This window comes from Myripristis murdjan, chromosome 2, assembly GCF_902150065.1.
Source record: "Myripristis murdjan chromosome 2, fMyrMur1.1, whole genome shotgun sequence".
NCBI classification, from domain to species: Eukaryota; Metazoa; Chordata; class Actinopteri; order Holocentriformes; family Holocentridae; genus Myripristis; species Myripristis murdjan.
Genome location: NC_043981.1, coordinates 7,422,931 through 7,438,927, shown reverse-complemented (window position 1 = coordinate 7,438,927; position 15,997 = coordinate 7,422,931). Strand labels below are relative to the sequence as shown.

Below are 15,997 nucleotides of genomic sequence, written 5' to 3'. Positions count from 1 at the left end.
TTATAAAGTGAAGTCAAGTTTTAAAAACGGTCTCACTACAGTAAAATGGCTGGTGTATGTAAATGATACAGAATATTTAGTTTTTGGGTGAAGTATTCCTGTTAATCCTTCACTTTCCTACCCCACATTTTTCTTTGGATTCCAGCTGGTGACTTTCCAGCAACAAGTCTGCTTTTGTAACTTCTAGGCTCCCTACTGCCACCCTCCTCCTCTTCCTCCTCCTCCTCCTCCTCCTCCTCATCATCATCATAAAAAAAAAAAAAATCACTTTGTCACATCCATACAGATAAAAATAGCAGACACAGTGTCTCTCGTTTCATGTGTTCGCTGTATGGAGTAACTTTTCCTGTGAGGAAATGGAGGAAGCTCTTATGGTTAAAGCCTCTGACCCCTGACCTCCAGCAGTGACCTCTTGATGCTCCCTGTTGGAGCTCCTACCACATTTTCCAGGAAGTATCATCGCATTAGGAGGGGCATTTGGGAGGTCAAAACGTCTCTGAGGCTCTCTTTGATCATCATAGTCTCTCACACACCTGTGTTACACCGATGGATGACAAATACTCACCAGCTCATAGTTGGTAGGTGCTTGACATGCTGTGGTAACCTGTGAAGCGAGAAACAGAGAGACTGTCAGTATACAGATGCCATACAGCCTGCTGAAGACTAATATAATACACTGCAAAATAAAATAAGGTATTTAGTGTCACTTTCAGCATTAATATCTTGTTTTTCTTCAAACAAGGTAAAAAAAAAGAACCTGCCAATGGCCGCAGACGACAGCTACATTTACGCTTGGAGAAACCAGACGATTGGCCAAAGGCTGGCTATACACTTTAAAGCTATCCACCTCAACGAGTCACTTGCTTTTCTGATCTGCCATATTCTGCCTTGTTTAAACATATTTATATAAGAAAAACAAGTGAAACTCCACTGGAAACAAATGGGATTATCTCATCCCACTGTCAGATTGTTTTTAACTTGTTTGAAGAAGAACAAGATTTTACAACATTTTTTGCAGTGGGTTGACCTTTAGCTGGACTGAGTTAAATTCAAAGAATGAGAGTGAGTGCATGAAAAGGTAAAAAGACAGGAAGGTCAGGATGGGAACAAAAAAAAAGGGCACAGCCTGAGGTTAAGAGATGGAGAGAGGAGAAGAAGAGGAAAGAGAAGAAAAAGACAAAGAAAAAGAAGCAGAAGAAGTCATCAAAACTATTTAGAGGTGACCTGCTGGCTTTTTACTTGTGTGTAAAGCACTCTGTAGCTTTTAAAAAGGTACAACATGAAATCTGGTTTATTTTTGTACTGATAGAGATGGAAGGGGAGACACATCTTTGAATGTTTCCTCCTGAATGGATGAGTATTCCCCGAGTCATCCTCCACCTCACAGAAATAACTGCTGCCCAGGAAAAAGGCCTCTGACAGCCTCTTTACCCCGCTGTGGGTAACATATAAGGGCCAAACAAATGATTTGGCACAGGATGTGTACAGGTGCATATGCAGAATAGTATAAATAGTCCTCACTGTCCCCATTTTCTGTTCAGTACACACTTTATTATGCACAAACACACACATCTGCTTTGCCTTGAGTGGAAGCATTTCCCACAATCCCTTCCTCGTGCAATATGCATGATGGTTTAAGTAATCAGTCTTCATTGTCGCAAGGCACACATTCAACACAATAAGGCTTTGCAGTTTAAAATGCAGTTAATTATGAGTCCAGTTAGTGGTGTTTAATTTCATTATTCATTCCCCAAACAGCTGAAATCTCCCCAACTTTCTCTACAGCTGCACACAAATTCCTATTCATTTGTTGTACTTGTCAAATTAAGCGATTGTGATTTTGATTCTACCTGTTAAAATCCTGGCAGCTGCATTTTGCATCTTGCACTTTTTGTAGCAGACAGAAAAGGGAGTTGCAATAGCTTAGTGGTAATGACATAAAAGCATGAATGACTGTTCAAAGCTTGTGTTCAGAAATTTGACTGTAGGACGAATTTGATGTGACTGTTCAAATTGAGGTTGTTGTCAATTAAAACAGAGATTTCTCCATTGCTGAGAAGAGATGTGAGTATGAACACAGTAATAAGAAAAATTCAAAAAGACTTTCTGCCACATCCAGCAAGGTGGCATGCAATGTAAAATGTGATATGGAGGCCAACAGAGGCTGCCAGTCTTCTCAAAAAGTGTGCCTTAGCAATAATTTGCTTGGTATTAATTTCTTTAAATGACTGTGGTAGTGATGTATTAATATAAAAATGCTATATTTGGCGGCTGTGATGTAACATTGAACATGTAATGGAGTCTGTCTATCTCAGAGTTTTCACCATGCATAAACAGGGTGTTTGTCTGGCTCGCTGGCAAACTCAGTAACTTTGCTTGTACACAGTGTCTGTACAGTGTACACAAATATGCCTGGGTGGGATGCAGGGGGGCAGCGCATGGACGCATATGTTTGCATGATTAGACGGGTGTGTGTGGTGCCTTCGTCCTCGTGTTGTGAGCTGACGGATGTTTACGAGCGGTGAGATGAGAGCGCACTATCAGTAGACAACAGACGCGGGGAGGGGGAAGGAAGCCGCGTAATTAGTTTGCTCTGGGAAAACAAAAGACTCATTGACTTTGTAATGCTATCGTCGGCCGTATCGGAGTGCACTGGTCGGATAACATCGCGGCACAACAGATTCCGCCCCGTGCGTGCTGATATGTCAGCTGATGGCATTTCTACATCAAGGCAGCGCTGATATTACCCTGCATTCCTCACAAAATATAAAGCATGGAGTGATACCCCTTAACAATGCAACAATGCAATCCCTAACATGCACTGTCCTGCTGCTGACACACACGTGCATATTTTTTCTGCATGGTTGCATAATCTTAATGGGATATATTTTGTTGATATGTGAATGTATGGATATAGTAGGCTATCGGTGTGTGCCAGGTTTTGATTGACATTGCTTCATGCTAAATACAGATATCAATATCTGCCTTTATATAAAAAAAATTAATGTAGAAAAACTAATTGTACAACAAAATAGGGCTGCATAATTAATCAAAATCATATTGATTAGCAATACGAATAAGTGCAATATCCAAATTGCAGCAGCTGCAATTTTTTGATAAATATTAAATGTGACAATATACCATGAATTTTTGGGATATACAGAGACACACTGGCCTACAAATCATATTCTATAGATGTACAGAAACATAAAACAGCAAAAATTACATTATCCTCATTTTACTATTTTTTCAGTTAAAATGAAAATTATAACACAAAAATAATCACTTCCAGTAAAATCGCAAATATTATCACAATCAAAAGAATTGCAATAGGATTTTTTTTTTAAACCATAATGTGCAGCCCTGCAATGAAGTGAGCAAATAAAAGGCAAAGACAATAAAATTTTATTGCAGGTTTTACAGACTCTTTTGTGTAACTGCTGTCAGGGAGAAAATGGCATCATATCCGCAGTGACTGCAATATCCCATAATAAATGAAAGGCAACATCGGTCTTATTCTATATGTTTGTACATGGTTATAGACATGGATACAGTAGCCTTAAATCTCAGCAAATAGAATTTTCTTGCATTTCGCATATAATTACAGAAGTAACTGAGAAACTCAAGTGCATTTTTACTACAGTTGCTTACTGAAAAAAAGACAAACTCAAGAGAATTTCTACCAATTAGAGGTGGAAACTTGATTGGTTCAGCAACAGCTTCTGCATTTCTTGGTAAAATGTAAGCACTGCAACCTAAATTTAAAAAATGTATATATTTTTAACATTTTCTGCGGGGAAGCCGTAAAAAAAAAAAGTGTTCTAAATACATAAGACAATGACATGCAGTTGCTGAGAAAAGGAAAAACACCCCATTTACTTCACAGAAACAAGCCAGCGACTTGAAGATCATCTTGAATTTCTACGTAGGAAAAATGAGTTGCACTTTTGTGTCCCTCAGCAACCTCAGCTGAGGTGCGTTTTAGTAAAGTCAATGATTCCAAGCTAGCCCGGCGTAGCAGGTCAGTGTCCAGCAGGAGCAGTACTGAGTTTGTCTGTAATGCATGTTAGCCGAGCGTCTGTTTCTTGAGTCACCCGGGGCTGCGAGCGAGTCGGCTCATGTGTGCTCTTTACAGTGCTGCACTACCTGGGGCTGCGACTGACACTCATATATCAGTGTTGGAGGTCCCCAAGGCCCCAGGGCCTCATAACAAGAACATCTACCTTTATTAACAGCTGACAGGAAGCACCGCTCAGTGCACTGTACTGCATATGCCTGCAAATGTCCTACTTATGGCTCCCTGTAGTATTGATCTAAAGGTCAAAAGGCAGCAGAACACACTCAGAGTTTCAGTGCGACACCACAGACGACGACTACTTTTACATGCATGGAGAAACCAGACGATTGGTCAAATCCCGGCGATACACTGTAAAAAAAAAAACTCCACCTGAACAAGTCACTTAGTCTTATATTCAGTGTTAATCTCTTGCTTTCCTTCAAATGAAGGAATAAATAAATGTCCAAACTGGTTGGTTATTCTGAAGCCACTCTGTAAGAAAACATGAAGGACCAGTTACTTAGTGTCTTTAATATCAGAGGATCTTCTCATATACAGGTCAGTATTGGTGTATTTCTTAACATGAAGAGTCTGATTAAATGTATTAAGCAATTTAGTTAGATAATACCTCATTTTGAGGCAAATCAACGATACCATAGTCACTTCCAATCTCGCATTCTGATTGGCTGAGAGGCATTCTGATGGAAAAAGTTGGACGTAATGTTGACTACAAACTTTTGCCCAAAATATGGAATTCAATGGATACAATATGGATCAAACTCATTTTCTATATGGGGATGAAATCCATGGAGTTTTCACACAATCACAGTCTGTGATTAAAGCTAGCATTTTGCACTTGTATGTTTTTATCTGCACACATTTCCTTCTTAAATGGGACTGGATCCCCGGATTTTCTTGCAGATTTATAATAATTATTTTAAATAATTATTTTGCTCAGAGAAAGATAATGCTCCTGTTGGTTCTGTTGACTCAAGGACAAACACAACTGTGAAACCTCAACAAACACAAATATCAGTGAGTAGCCTAACCCTGCTAGTGGATCATATTACAGAAAGTGAACACCTTGTCAGGTTTTGGTCATTTGACTGAATCGAGTCACACAAAAACATGAAATGTGCTACAAATTATGAAATATGTAGCAATAATGTGTGAATGTTTAGTTCTCTGGTTGGGCTGGGCTGCCTTTTGATGTTGACCAAAGTCAGTGGATCAAAGTCAAGAAGGTGCTGTTACGCCTGGCAGTGGACTGACCAAGACAAAAGACAGATAAATATCAGAGAGCTGTACCTGCCACACGTCCTGGAGGAGGAGCTGAGACACATTGGCCCACAGTTCATGGCCAACATCGTGCAATGCACAGTGGAGGGAGTTTCTCTAATGTTTTATCCACCAGATGTCAGAGAAACATCAGACCTCCTGACCATCGAAGAGGTAAGAGGACCTGCTTACAGGAGTCATACAGGAAGAAAACAGTTCTTATTTTCCAAAGTGAACACGGCTTGTCTCCTTCTTTAGGTGGAAGACAGCCAAACCTCCCAGCCAGCTGTGATGGAGGAAGCTGTCGACTCCACCAGCCACCATGCAGCTGTGAGCGAGGAGCCCAGCCTGGAGGAGACCACAGCAGTGAGCCCAGAAACAGCAGACTCTGCTGCTGATGGTCTGACCCCCTCTGCTGAAGCTGGACCAGAGAGCGATGCTGCTGATTCAGCACCTGCTGCAATGCAGGAAGTTTCTGTTGTGTCTGAGGCACCAAAGGAAACAGAAATGTCTGAGCTCCTGACCACCAATGAGGTAAGAGGACCTGCTCTCATCAGTTACAGAGCAGCAGTGTAAGATGCATTGGTGACTTTTCCAAGAACTAAAATGGCTTGTGTCGCTGTTTAGGTGAAACAAAACGAATCCTCCCAGCCAGATGTGATGGAGGAATCTGTCAGCTCCACCAGCATCAATGGAGCTCCGAGCCAGGACTCCAGGCTGGAAGAGGAAACAGAACCAGAGAGCCCAGACTCTACTGCTTCAGCCCCTCAGGAGCCACTGACTCCCTCTGCTGACCTGACCTCCTGCCTGCTCCAAACCGAGGAGCAGCAGGAACAATCCTGCCACACTGCAGCAGGTAGGAGTTCACCTGGTGAAGGAGTCACCAGGCAGCTGATGGCTGCTTCCATCAAGATGGTTCAGGCTCCGACTTTCCTCTTTGCTCTTTTACTTTTCAGACTCCAAAAAGACCAAGGAGGGAAGAGTCCGGCGCTTCTTCCGTCGAGTGTGTCGCGCTCTATTTTGCTGCTGTCTGCCCAAGAGCGCAGGGCAGGACTGAACCCCCACTGCAAAAAATAAATGCAGCCAGTCCATTGCAGCCAACTTGCATGGGACTTGCATGTTGCATATAGATGGATTACCTCTTTCCTTCACTCTCTAACATACATACAGTGTTGGGCAAGCTACTTGGAAAATGTAGCTAGGGAGCGAAGCTACCAGGCTGCGTTCCACCTGCGCTGAAAGTAGACCTGGTTTTAGATGGCGAGCTTTGAGCGCACCTCAGCACGGCTCTTTGGCACTAAACTGTCACTACGCCAAGCTGAATTTGTCGACACCTCCCCCTGCTGCGCCGCCACTCCCATCTCAGTGCACCTCGGTCTGCCAAACTAACAAACTGAGTGCGCCTTGGGTTGCGCTGCTCGGAACTAGCTCTGTGGAGGGTTCACCTCACTGCGCCACCCTGCGCTGCGCTGGGATACTAGAGCCCATGTAGTTAAACTAGTAACGTCGCTACTTGTAACGAAGCTACTGCCCAACACTGTGTAAAATGGCAACATATTTTCTGGTGACTGGGTTGAAGGAATCAGATACTAACCCTGTGCAAATATAGTCATCATCATATCGCTATGATAGTGCGACACACAGGTCAAAGATACCAAAACATCCACTAGCAGAGAAGAGACAGACAGAGCAGCAGACAGAAAGAACACACACACCGAGTACACAATCACACAATCTTGCATTCCTTCATACTCCATTTCTCAGACTGACTTAACAAGTTAACCACAACACTGCGCAGCAAAGTGAGTGAACAACAGCTATCCTGGCTTCGTCCATATATGGAGGGCAGAGCTGCAAACCAGACGGGCCTCAGGTGGTTTGAAGCAGCTCAGACAGAAAAAAAAAGCATAAAAAACTCACACACGCCTCTGCATCGAGCCACGCCTGCACTTGAACCATCTATTGTTTTTTGCTTTTCTGCCTGGTTGGATGTTGAGGTGAACAGGGTGAAGGGAAACAAAGACAAGTACATGATTAATGCAAAAAGCTTGCGCACATTTCTGCTAGTCTGCCCATACCTGTGCCTGCATACGTCATTACAAAAACATCTCCATCTCAACAAGTCATTCAGAGTTAAAATCTTGTTTTTCTTCAATCAAGGTAAAACAGTCTGCCAGTGGGATGAGATAATCCCGCTAGTTTCCAATGCTGATCAACTAGTTAATGAATATTAGACTAAATGACTTGTTAAGATGGAGCTTTTTGGCATTGTATAGCAGTGTAACTACCTACAGCTTAAGACTTTAAATCATCAATTGTGCTATTTTGATTTTTTTTTTTTTTCAGTTGTGTGTTTTGACACCCTAAATCATTTGGCGTTTGAAGGTTAAACAGTACCTTGCCTGAATGTAAACAAGTTCGAGTGTATACAGATCAGTTGCACAGATCTATTTGGGAACATCGGCCATCTGATAATTTAGACTGAACTTCATCTGATACTGCAACTCGGTATCCAACTGCAAAAAAAAAACATCTCAGGCTTAAAATCTCCCCGTGGGGTGAGCTGATCACTTATTTCCAAGGCGAATCAACTTGCTTCCGGAATTTTCTTGAATCAAGTGTCATTTTCTTGATCCTAGTGGGCTGATCTGCCTTATTCTGCCTTGTTACAACAGATTTCTACTTGCTCCCAGAAAAAAAATTCCGAAACAAGTGAAACTGCATTGGAAACAAGTGGGATTATCCTTCTTTATCATCCTTCATTATATTTTTTTCCTTGTTTGAAGAAAAGCAAGATGTTAGTACTAGATATGGCTGGATATTTTTTAGTGCTTTGTTATGATCAAGCTCACTAATGGCAGCTTAATGTTTTTTTGTTGTTTTTTTTTCACTTTTTTCTCAAATCTATGATTTTTGCTACAATTCCAGTTAAAATAAGGGAAGAATGTTGACATTTTCTTTGACCCTGGTGAATATTCCCTTCAGTGAATCTCCCCAATCACTTGCCAGTAGAATGACCAGCAGACCACAAAGAAAACAGACAGAAAGAGAGAGAGGGTTTATGCGAGTAAAACAGGGAGCTTATAATCTCATCCCGTCACGAGGAGAGTCTGGGAGGCCACTGAACTAGAACAAGGAGTCCAGCGAGCCATCGGGGGCCTCTCTGCAATCCCAACCCAGCCGAGAGGCCTCGTTAGGGGGCAAGCAGAGGTGAGCGGAGGTGGGACGTTGTTGAATTACCCGTGGCAAAGGTCAAACGTCTCAGGTGAGCCTTGATAGATTCAACGAGCCTCCCCCGTCTCTCTGCTTGATCTCGATCTCCTCACATTGAGATCGAGGGCTTTAATGACTCCACTCCAGCAAGTGCTGAAGTGGGTTTATATGGAAATCAAGAGGGGAGAATATCAAAGCGTGACTGTCAAGCCCGCTCCACTGAGTTGGATCATTGTATAATGAGTTAAAGCAGTGCAGCACAAGCGGGACAGTAATGAACTACTTTCCCTCATTCTCATACACTTCAAACAGGCTGGGACAAGTATCATCCATCCTCGCCTCATAGTGAAAGAAGAAAAGAAAGAGAAAAGTAGAAAGAAGAAAGAAATAGAAAGAAATAAGATTCACTTTCTCTACCCCTTTCTGTTCTTGTTTTCACTTTGATAAAGAAATGTTTTATTTTAGGTTTAGTGCACTTGTACAGTGATAAAACATGCTACATAAGATATGAATTTCTCAACTAGTGGAAGACATTATCAAAAATCCATATAATCAAATGTTAGTTGAATAATTTCTATACCTACACTGCAAACATATTTATCACTTAGTCTAATATTCAGTGTTTAAATCTTGTTTTTCTTCAAACAAGGTAAAAAATCTGCCAGTGGGATGAGATAATCTCACTTGATTCCAACGCTAATCAACTTGCTTCCAGAATTTTCTTGAATCAAGTGCCATTTTCTTAATCCTAATGGGCTGATCTGCCTTATTCTGGCTTGTTTCATTGTATTTATACGTGTTCCCAGAAGAAAAAAAATCCTGAAGCAAGTGAAAGTGCATCTGAAACTAGTGGGATTATTTCATCCCACTGGCAGATTTTATACCTTGTTTGAAGAAAAACTTGATTGAAAGCCTAAAATGAGACTCAATGACCTCTGTAATTGGATATTTTTTGCAGTGTAGAAGTAAACACACTGCACTAGAGTGTGCAAGAGAAGTGTGAATATGATTAACACATTACTTCTTTGTGAGGGTGAGAAAACATTTCCTTTATATTACACTCAATCTTGGAAAAATGTATTGGCCTTTCACATGGTCTGCTCCTCAAAGTGAAGTTTGTCTCATCCTTAATATTAAAGCTTTATCAAAACTTTATTAGGGCTTTATCCTTTGGTTCTGTTTGATTCACCCACCATGGATGAGCTACAATCTTTCCGCAGATTTTTACCCTTTTTACCCGTCTGAGTGAGCAATAACCAGCTCTGATCTTAGTTCATCCGCTTTGTTGAAGTGATGGGAGAAACCATATGTTTGCCACTGTGCATAAATCATCTCATTGGCTCCAATAAAGAAGACTGCCATTGGTTTGACCACACTCGAAATTCCTGAAGCAGTCCTCCTGCCCACACAAGAGCCACTGCAGCGCTAATGGCAGTTTGCCTGAGAAAGTAAATTCTTCACTTTCAAAATGGGGGCCAAATAAGGACTGCAGCTCGAACAGCGCTTTGGAGGGATTTATGCATCGGCTGGATTTCTATTTACTCGGATAGCTAATAAATCTGTGGAACACTGTGATGGGGGAAAGTGTGTTCCCTCTTGCTCTGACATTTCGACATGATGTCAAGTGTGCAACGCACTATTTTCAACTGGGCGGCAGTGTGTTGCTGGCAAAGCGAGCTGGCAGAGTCTTGTGATGCTGTCGAAGGTTAAAATAACATCTGATGTTAAACATAGGAGAGTTAAATCAAGTAGCAGAAAAATAATCGCAAAGCAAATGACTCAGGCTGAACGCTGCCAACAAAATCATCAAGAAAAGTCACTGCATGAGAACATTTAATTTCCAAAACATTCTATTTCCATTTAAAAAACGATCAATCCCCGTGGCTCATCACTCAATATCCCTAAAAATAGAGGCCCCATTCTGTAAAAATGTTATTATTTTGGCACCAAAGGACCTCAAGTTATCTAATATGTTGAAACACTTCCAGAGTTTGTTTAAAATGTGTGCTATCAGCTGTTTTTGTAAATGTATCACTTTTTAAAATGGAGGTTATCTTGTTTTGGAATCATACTCTTCAACTTATCTCATATCCACTGTGTATGTGCATATGTGTGTGTGTGTGTGTGTGTCTGTGTGTGTGTGAGAGAGAGAATTTCCTCTACCATTGAATAGCTGGGTGGGTCAGATTTCATTATTCTCAGTTTCACTTGAGAGTTTTAACCCCTTAAACTCTGATTTTCTCTTAAAGTTGCACTCCAGTAGCTTCAAAATTAGAAACAAATATTTTTTTTCCAACAATGTCACATATATATTCTGTATCTGCTAGCTTCAACGCTTCACTGAAGCTACATCACACTTACATTGAGTGAAATATTCACAAAGCCATTTTTTTTATGCCTGCAGTAGAAAATATCTCGATGTGCATCATTTCATACGCATTTCCCTGTGATTCAGCAGGACATATTTCTATCTGGGATCTGCACTAGAATTTAAAATAAACTGTGAGTTTGGACAAAGCTTGGCTGCACAGCATGCATTTGTACTGATGAACCCACTGATGGGACCAGCAGGGTTAACTTCCCATGGTAGCCTAAATGCTATTTCGGAGGCTTTTCCACCCTGACAAGAATATAATCCTGGAATGTACACAGAGCGTCTAAATAAATGTTTTCATAAAGAAGAAGATGCAGCCTGCCAGCTGTTTCCACTGGCTTCCATCAACAGTCAGTAGCCAAACACAAACAGGGTCTTCCCACAACATCAAAACAATCCTGCGTTGCTGAAGCGAGTGACAAGACCGCGGAAGAAATGCTTTGAAGTCATTCTCACTGCTCAAGCGCTTTGAATGCTTGCTCAAATATATGAAATCTGCCAGGCAACAAGTTTCCAACAAGTCTCCTTGCAAAAAAAAAAAAAAAAAAAAAAAATATCTACAAGCCAAATCGTGTGGATAACACAAGAATGGGAATTCATTTCACACGGGAACCAAAACACAATCACATGCTTCACACACCATAAATAAGCATAAAAACTGACCAGCTGGCAAAGACACTCACTTCTACTCCTACATGGTTCATGGAGAAACCACTATGCAAATACACCATGAGGTTATTTACAATGAGATTCATGCGTTCATATTTCTACTATTCTGATTACCAATAAGCTCAGTATTGGTGCCCAACTCAGGCTCTGACATTATTTCAACTTAAAACCGACATTCCTCTGCCTCGGTGCCAAAGGAACTTCACAGTGGGGAAACACAAGAGGCCAAGGACCGTGGATCACTGGAGGAACCAGCTATTTGATCATGGTCAAACCACAGTCAGCGGTGAGCCGGCTACGGCTTGGCTGCTTCACGTCTTTGTATCGATACAACCAAATCACTGTACGCTACAGATGACAAAATACCCCATTAAACAAGGAAATTATGAATATCAGATGTGCAATTGTGGCTTGCTTTGGACACAGGTTGAAAACCTCCAATCTGAAAACCCGCTTTGGAGCTTTACGCAAGAGGGGCACAACCGCATATAACGTACACATTAGATCATTTAATAGGGCCTTTGAACGTGGGAGACCTGGAAGATTTGGCGTGATTTTCAAACCAACACTCACCTGACCTGCAAGAACTTGGATGCAATACGGAATCAACACCGTCTGCACAATAACAACTTGTGCGATTGATTTCAAAGGGCGGATTTCCACGCATGTTTGACAGGGCCTTGAAAACAAGCATGTTTTCATCATTACTGGACAGAGCTGAGCTTGGACGTCTGATGGTGGGACTGTTCTGGACCGTACGTTCAAAGGTCATGTTAAATTAGAGGTGGCCACAGGATGTGTTCTCTCATTTGACCACTAATAGCAAGAATAAAGAAAGAATAAAGAGCACGCCAAGCCAAAGTCAGCGGTGCATGTACAGACACATGCAAACGACATGCTGATCTGAAATGACGGGGAACACAAGATGCTCGAAAGGCCATAGGTTTCATGCTCCTCAGATTGCACTAAAAGGGGTGGCAAACTAAAATATGTAATTTCTCATTTAAATAACTTTTATTGACTTCAGCATGTGTGGAAAACATCATCAAGTCCTTTCTATGCAGAGTGGCCTATCAGCTGATTTCTCCTGAGTCAAAGCAGCAGTTTTGCCAAGGATTGAATGGAGCGATCAACTCAGAACACAAACTTCAGTTTTTATTCCTCCCGCCCCCATTTGATTGACTCTTTGACTGCAGCTGTTATCCTCCACTAGGCTCAACAAAGAGGATTATTTATTGATCTGGCGTTATAGCAGACGAGGGGAGGTCTAGCAAAACGCTTCAGTGTAATATGGAGCCTTAGCTAGCAGTGGCGTTTGTCATGGACTTTCTCACATCAGCTCTGCTGCTACACGGCTCCAAAGTGTAAGTTGTAATCAGGCGAGCTCTACAGCAATGTTAGCTATGAAAACATTTGGTAACATACTGCTGCAGTGACAGATGTAGCTCTTTGAGTTACAGCAAGCAGGATGCTTTCACTTTGCTGGACAGCTGGTTGGTCTTAACAGGGTCCAGACAATATGATTACTCTACAAGGGGAAGTAAAGCCCACCCAGACAACGCAGCCTCTAAAATTACATTTTACTCCAGTTATAACTTTTAAGAACTCTTAAATCTTGATGGAAAATGAAAATAGTACTCCGCAGTACATAAGAGAATCCTTGTTTTTAACCATCCTTTTAAGCGTCTGCTTTTCTTAGAAGTGTGAAAACAGTTTGTGCCATTCAAATGAATCTCAGTTAAGATGCACTGAAATTTGCTTGTTGACAGCTAAACTTGCTCTTTGTTTTTCTTTGTGAGCGTGTCCCTTCACTTCAGAAATAAGCTGGTGCTCAGGCCCGGTCTCTCTCTAATTCATGCCGAGCCGCCCCTCAAATTAAGCTCGGCCTCTTGTGTGGCTGCATGTTAAGTGCTATCCAAGCCGGTCACTGTTGCTTTTATAACACTTCCTAACACGCACTTAGGGGGCCGACTCTGCTGGAGGACTTTGTAGGTTTCACAGTTAAACAGTCACACTTGCTTTACTCATGACAGACTGCAGTAGAACCAACGTCTCAAAATAAAATGTGAAAGGAAACACAAGGTGCGATACAAGAAAAAAGAAATTATTTGTACAAACAAATGTGGGAGGAACTGTAATTCTTTTTTTCACTTAAAGCTCAACCCTAAACTCCTGAGAGGCTGTCTTTCAGAGTTCTATTTTCTCTTAAATTGATGTTATTTCTCCTCAAGAGAGTCCTCGGAGGTTGCCAGGGTTTCACTGCTCTGATGTGTCAGAAGACGAGGCAGCGCTGAACTGTCCTGAGGGAAGCTAGGCATGTTATTAAGGCATGGGAGAGACAGAGGGAAGAGACAAATAGTTCAAGAGGGATAGATCTATCGGGAAAGCAGCCATTCCATAAACATCATTCTCAGAGAACATCTTCATGTTACGAGGCACGAGGGAGACGTGATTTAAGGCTCTTCTGGCAGTTTAAGAGGTTTTCTGGGCAAGGTGAGAAAAGTGGTGGAGGAGTCTCTCTTGAGGCTTATGACCAATGAAAAGCATTTGAGGGGTGCGATGCCCGGAGCCAAGCATCAGTTCAAGGTCTTAAGTGAGAGAAAGGAGAGGATAAATCCTTATTTGAGGGATGGATTTGTTCAAACGGAGAGTCTGAAGTTTTATAGATATATATAGTTCATGGCACAAACTCCAATAAAAAACAATGCCAAGAAAATGCGTAGTTTTGTTGAACCAGTACGTTCATATCTTTAAAAAGCATTTTAATGGCAGTGCAATGATATAGCTGCATTCCTTTCTCTTGTTTTGACTGTTTAGGGGGAAACGGGACATATAAGCCTCGCGACCTCTTGACCGTTCATGTTTAACTGGCATCCTTGTGTTAGCTCAGGGGCAGGGGTGAATGATTGCCATCATCAGTCTGCATCCTCACTCAAAGATGGCCAGTCAAAGTGTTGAAGGGTAGAGGGTTGGGAAACAAGGAGGAGGGGAGGCAAAGAGAAGCCGTGGGTAGCAGGGAGATAACAAGGATGGGGAATTAAACCCCTTGAACTCTGATTTCCCCTTAAGTAGCTTCAAAGTTTAAAAAAACAAAACAAAACAAAACAAAACACAATTTTTCCCTATTATATGACAATGTCAGATACATATTGTGTATCTGCTAGTTCACTGAAGCTACATCACACTTAATGAGAGAAATATTCAAACCCAAGATGCCATTGTTTCATGGCTGCAGCATTACATCAAACAGAAAATATCCATATGTTTGGTGTCTATTTCATACAGATTTCCCTGATATTCAGCAGGATATATTTGGTATCTTTGGAAACCTTGGGGTCCCCAGTAGAATTTAAAGTAAAGTTCTGTGGGTTTGAACAAAGCTCGGCGGCGCAGCATGCATTTGTAATAAAAAGCCCGCCAGTGGGACCACCTGTGTTGAAAAGGTTAGAAAGAACGCAGGCGAGACAGAAAGAGGAACACACACATACTCGCGCAGCCGTCCTGCTTGACCGATTGCTCCACTTTTTCTCTGATTCTGCCTGTCAGAGGGAGACGCTGGCTACGCTGAGAGAGAAAACACGTGTTTGCCTGGTGCGCTGACCAGTCGCTCCCAGTCTCCCTCGCGCTCTGTCTCTGACTCTGCCACCACAAATCACTACTAGTGGGGTCATGAAAGGCTGGCGAGCCTCAAACAACAACTCAAATGAACTCGGTCCCATTCCCATGGGAGCCACTTTCCCATGAGTGTGTGGCAGAATGGCTTTTATGCGAAAACATGCAGGGCGCAGCATTTTCACGGACTTACTGAGAAGAAATCCAAGTTTGACACAGATATACAGTCGCCTGCACTCGTAATTCCCAAGCCGCATGCACAAACTGCAGCTGATTCTCAACACAGCTGCGCAGACAGAATCTAAACCCATCTCTTTCGTGCTAATTCAATACACCAGCTACCAAAAGCACACATGGAATGCTACTATCCCGTCCACGGATCTAAAAATCAGTCCTGCTAGATCTCTTACCTGCACGCCAGTGGCTGTTTTTCTCACGCTCTCACGCTCTCTCGTCTCTCCCCCTCTGTCTTGTTTCTACCTCTGTCTTCTCCCTGCCCTCACACCCCCCTCCAGGCCTCAAAAGACCAGCGAGAGAGCGAGAGAGAGAGGGGCAGAGAGAGAGGGCGAGAGAGGGAGCACCAAATAGAGACACTTTCCTCCTCCGCCCCTCTCAATCAAAACAACAGAAGTAATCCCAAACGCGTGCCAGAGAGCCACTGAAGTCAAGTCTGTGTGTGTTTATATGTGTGTATGTGCGTGCGTGGGTGCATGTGTGTGTGTGTGTGTGTGTGTGTGTGTGTGTGCCGCCTCTGGACTTGACCAGGATACACTCTTAATACAGCTGGCTTTTGT

At 42.2% G+C, this 15,997-nt stretch overlaps 1 protein-coding gene across 1 annotated transcript in view; it reads right to left on the bottom strand.

The window, feature by feature from the left end:
• tns1a (tensin 1a) overlaps window positions 1-15,662 on the bottom strand; it is a 75,294-nt gene extending 59,632 nt beyond the window's left edge. The window contains exons 1-2 of the mRNA XM_030070840.1: window positions 15,614-15,662; window positions 566-604 (exon numbers count right to left, since the gene is read on the bottom strand). The gene's annotated coding sequence lies outside the window, so the exon portion shown is untranslated. The remainder of the gene's footprint in view (window positions 1-565; window positions 605-15,613) is intronic.
• Window positions 15,663-15,997: the final 335 nt, after the last annotated feature.